Raw genomic sequence first — 5,431 nt, forward strand, 5'->3', positions numbered from 1 at the left:
TTATTATATTTACGACTTCCATCGACAGAGCTCCGATAGCCTAATGGCTAGACCGTTGGGTTCCTAGCGCGTGGTACTGGGTTCGAGTCCCGGCCGGAAAGGAAATCGTAAATGCAAATGTTTTTTTCTAATTTTATAATTCTTTTTTTTATTTTTCCCTTTTGCGAAGTCAGTCAGTCAGTCTGACAGTCAATCAGTCAAGCACTCAGTCATTCAGTCTCAGTCAGTCAGTCCAGTCAGTCAGTCACTCAGTCAGTCAGTTAGTCCTTCAGCCAGTCAGTCAAGCAGTCAGTCATTTAGTCTCAGTCAGTCAGTCATTCAGTCAGTCAGTCAGTCAGGCAGTCAGTCAGTCAGTCAGTCGGTTAGTCCTGTGCAGTCAGTTAGTCACTAAAGCAGTCAGTCAGTCTCAGTCAGTCAGTCAGTCAGTCAGTCCAGTCCAGTCTCAGTCAGTCAGTCAGTCAGTCTCGGTCAGTCAGTCAGTCAGTCAGTCTCGGTCAGTCAGTCAGTCAGTCATTCAGTCAGTCAGTCAGTCAGGCAGTCAGTCAGTCGGTCAGCCTTATTCAGTCAGTCTGTCAGTCAGTCAGTCAGTCAGCCTTATTCAGTCAGTCTGTCAGTCATCCTTATTCAGTCAGTCTGTCAGTCAGTCAGTCGGTCAGTCCTGTCCAGTCAGTTAGTCAGTCAAGCAGTCAGTCAGGTAGTCAAGCAGTCAGTCAGTCAGTGTCAGTCAGTCATTTAGTCATTCAGTCAGTCAGTGAAATAGCCAGTCAGAGAGTCAAGCAGTCAGTCAGTCAGTCTCAGTCAGTCAGTTAGTCAGTCAGTCAGTCAGTCAGTCAGTCAGTCCAGTCTCAGTCAGTCAGGCAGTTAGTCAGTCAGTCAGGCAGTTAGTCAGTCAGTCTCGGTCAGTCAGTGAGTCAGTCAGTCAATATCAGTCAGTCAGTGAGTCAGTCTGTCAGTCAGGCAGTATCAGTCAGGCAGTAAGACTCCGCTCGACAGAACTCCGATAGCCTAATGGCTAGACCGCTGGTCTTGCAAGCGAGTGGCCTGGGTTCCAGTCCCAGCCGGAGCGAATATCTTCAATGTATATATTTCTTTTCTAATTTGAAAATTCTTTTTTTTTTCAATTTCTTTCCTTTGCAATTATTGATTATTTATGTAGGGAAGAAAATTCTGAGTCAGTTTAATTTTTCGACACGAAGATTTCAAAGTGTTTAAATAAACAATTACCAAGGTGCATTTTTTGTTTTTATTATATTTAAAACTCCCACCGACAGAGCTCCCATAGACTAACGGCTAGAGTGTTACCCTTCCAAGCGAGTGGCCCTGGGTTCGAGTCCCAGCCTGAACGAAAATTTTCAATGTATACTTTTAGTTTCTAATTTGAAATTTCTTCTTCTTTTTTTTAAATTTTTCTCTTTTGCGAATATTGATTATTTATGTAGGGAGAAAAATTCTGAGTCAGTTTAATTATTCGACCTGTAAATTTCAAAGTGTTTGAATCAATAATTACCAAGGTGCATTTTTTGTTTTTATTATATTTAAGACTTCCATCGACAGAGCTCCGATAGCCTAATGGCTAGACCGTTGGGTTCCTAGCGCGTGGTACTGGGTTCGAGTCCCGGCCGGAAAGGAAATCTTAAATGCAGATATTTTTTTCTAATTTTATAATTCTTTTTTTTTATTTTTCCCTTTTGCGAAGTCAGTTAGTCAGTCTGACAGTCAATCAGTCAAGCACTCAGTCATTCAGTCTCAGTCAGTCAGTCAGTCACTCAGTCAGTCAGTTATTCCTTCAGCCAGTCAGTCAAGCAGTCAGTCATTTAGTCTCAGTCAGTCAGTCATTCAGTCAGTCAGTCAGTCAGGCAGTCAGTCAGTCAGTCAGTCGGTCAGTCCTGTGCAGTCAGTTAGTCACTAAAGCAGTCAGTCAGTCTCAGTCAGTCAGTCAGTCAGTCAGTCCAGTCCAGTCTCAGTCAGTCAGTCAGTCAGTCTCGGTCAGTCAGTCAGTCAGTCATTCAGTCAGTCAGTCAGTCAGGCAGTCAGTCAGTCGGTCAGCCTTATTCAGTCAGTCTGTCAATCAGTCAGTCAGTCAGCCTTATTCAGTCAGTCTGTCAGTCATCCTTATTCAGTCAGTCTGTCAGTCAGTCAGTCGGTCAGTCCTGTCCAGTCAGTTAGTCAGTCAAGCAGTCAGTCAGGTAGTCAAGCAGTCAGTCAGTCAGTGTCAGTCAGTCATTTAGTCATTCAGTCAGTCAGTGAAATAGCCAGTCAGAGAGTCAAGCAGTCAGTCTCAGTCAGTCAGTTAGTCAGTCAGTCAGTCAGTCAGTCAGTCAGTCTAGTCTCAGTCAGTCAGGCAGTTAGTCAGTCAGTCTCGGTCAGTCAGTGAGTCAGTCAGTCAGTATCAGTCAGTCAGTGAGTCAGTCTGTCAGTCAGGCAGTATCAGTCAGGCAGTAAGACTCCGCTCGACAGAACTCCGATAGGCTAATGGCTAGACCGCTGGTCTTCCGAGCGAGTGGCCTGGGTTCGAGTCCCAGCCGGAGCGAATATCTTCAATGTATATATTTCTTTTCTAATTTGAAAATTCTTTTTTTTTCAATTTCTTTCCTTTGCAATTATTGATTATTTATGTAGGGAAGAAAATTCTGAGTCAGTTTAATTTTTCGACACGAAGATTTCAAAGTGTTTAAATAAACAATTACCAAGGTGCATTTTTTGTTTTTATTATATTTAAAACTCCCACCGACAGAGCTCCCATAGACTAATGGCTAGAGTGTTAGGCTTCCAAGCGAGTGGCCCTGGGTTCGAGTCCCAGCCTGAACGAAAATCTTCAATGTATACTTTTAGTTTCTAATTTGAAATTTCTTCTTCTTTTTTTTTTAATTTTTCTCTTTTGCGAATATTGATTATTTATTTAGGGAGAAAAATTCTGAGTCAGTTTAATTATTCGACCTGTAAATTTCAAAGTGTTTGAATCAATAATTACCAAGGTGCATTTTTTGTTTTTATTATATTTACGACTTCCATCGACAGAGCTCCGATAGCCTAATGGCTAGACCGTTGGGTTCCTAGCGCGTGGTACTGGGTTCGAGTCCCGGCCGGAAAGGAAATCGTAAATGCAAATGTTTTTTTCTAATTTTATAATTCTTTTTTTTATTTTTCCCTTTTGCGAAGTCAGTCAGTCAGTCTGACAGTCAATCAGTCAAGCACTCAGTCATTCAGTCTCAGTCAGTCAGTCCAGTCAGTCAGTCACTCAGTCAGTCAGTTAGTCCTTCAGCCAGTCAGTCAAGCAGTCAGTCATTTAGTCTCAGTCAGTCAGTCATTCAGTCAGTCAGTCAGTCAGGCAGTCAGTCAGTCAGTCAGTCGGTTAGTCCTGTGCAGTCAGTTAGTCACTAAAGCAGTCAGTCAGTCTCAGTCAGTCAGTCAGTCAGTCAGTCAGTCCAGTCCAGTCTCAGTCAGTCAGTCAGTCAGTCTCGGTCAGTCAGTCAGTCAGTCAGTCTCGGTCAGTCAGTCAGTCAGTCATTCAGTCAGTCAGTCAGTCAGGCAGTCAGTCAGTCGGTCAGCCTTATTCAGTCAGTCTGTCAGTCAGTCAGTCAGTCAGCCTTATTCAGTCAGTCTGTCAGTCATCCTTATTCAGTCAGTCTGTCAGTCAGTCAGTCGGTCAGTCCTGTCCAGTCAGTTAGTCAGTCAAGCAGTCAGTCAGGTAGTCAAGCAGTCAGTCAGTCAGTGTCAGTCAGTCATTTAGTCATTCAGTCAGTCAGTGAAATAGCCAGTCAGAGAGTCAAGCAGTCAGTCAGTCAGTCTCAGTCAGTCAGTTAGTCAGTCAGTCAGTCAGTCAGTCAGTCAGTCCAGTCTCAGTCAGTCAGGCAGTTAGTCAGTCAGTCAGGCAGTTAGTCAGTCAGTCTCGGTCAGTCAGTGAGTCAGTCAGTCAATATCAGTCAGTCAGTGAGTCAGTCTGTCAGTCAGGCAGTATCAGTCAGGCAGTAAGACTCCGCTCGACAGAACTCCGATAGCCTAATGGCTAGACCGCTGGTCTTGCAAGCGAGTGGCCTGGGTTCCAGTCCCAGCCGGAGCGAATATCTTCAATGTATATATTTCTTTTCTAATTTGAAAATTCTTTTTTTTTTCAATTTCTTTCCTTTGCAATTATTGATTATTTATGTAGGGAAGAAAATTCTGAGTCAGTTTAATTTTTCGACACGAAGATTTCAAAGTGTTTAAATAAACAATTACCAAGGTGCATTTTTTGTTTTTATTATATTTAAAACTCCCACCGACAGAGCTCCCATAGACTAACGGCTAGAGTGTTAGGCTTCCAAGCGAGTGGCCCTGGGTTCGAGTCCCAGCCTGAACGAAAATTTTCAATGTATACTTTTAGTTTCTAATTTGAAATTTCTTCTTCTTTTTTTTAAATTTTTCTCTTTTGCGAATATTGATTATTTATGTAGGGAGAAAAATTCTGAGTCAGTTTAATTATTCGACCTGTAAATTTCAAAGTGTTTGAATCAATAATTACCAAGGTGCATTTTTTGTTTTTATTATATTTAAGACTTCCATCGACAGAGCTCCGATAGCCTAATGGCTAGACCGTTGGGTTCCTAGCGCGTGGTACTGGGTTCGAGTCCCGGCCGGAAAGGAAATCTTAAATGCAGATATTTTTTTCTAATTTTATAATTCTTTTTTTTTATTTTTCCCTTTTGCGAAGTCAGTTAGTCAGTCTGACAGTCAATCAGTCAAGCACTCAGTCATTCAGTCTCAGTCAGTCAGTCAGTCACTCAGTCAGTCAGTTATTCCTTCAGCCAGTCAGTCAAGCAGTCAGTCATTTAGTCTCAGTCAGTCAGTCATTCAGTCAGTCAGTCAGTCAGGCAGTCAGTCAGTCAGTCAGTCGGTCAGTCCTGTGCAGTCAGTTAGTCACTAAAGCAGTCAGTCAGTCTCAGTCAGTCAGTCCAGTCCAGTCTCAGTCAGTCAGTCAGTCAGTCTCGGTCAGTCAGTCATTCAGTCAGTCAGTCAGTCAGGCAGTCAGTCAGTCGGTCAGCCTTATTCAGTCAGTCTGTCAGTCAGTCAGTCAGTCAGCCTTATTCAGTCAGTCTGTCAGTCATCCTTATTCAGTCAGTCTGTCAGTCAGTCAGTCGGTCAGTCCTGTCCAGTCAGTTAGTCAGTCAAGCAGTCAGTCAGGTAGTCAAGCAGTCAGTCAGTCAGTGTCAGTCAGTCATTTAGTCATTCAGTCAGTCAGTGAAATAGCCAGTCAGAGAGTCAAGCAGTCAGTCTCAGTCAGTCAGTTAGTCAGTCAGTCAGTCAGTCAGTCAGTCAGTCCAGTCTCAGTCAGTCAGGCAGTTAGTCAGTCAGTCTCGGTCAGTCAGTGAGTCAGTCAGTCAGTATCAGTCAGTCAGTGAGTCAGTCTGTCAGTCAGGCAGTATCAGTCAGGCAGTAAGACTCCGCTCGACAG

The sequence above is a fragment of the Uloborus diversus genome, unplaced genomic scaffold (assembly GCF_026930045.1).
Source record: "Uloborus diversus isolate 005 unplaced genomic scaffold, Udiv.v.3.1 scaffold_318, whole genome shotgun sequence".
NCBI lineage: Eukaryota > Metazoa > Arthropoda > Arachnida > Araneae > Uloboridae > Uloborus > Uloborus diversus.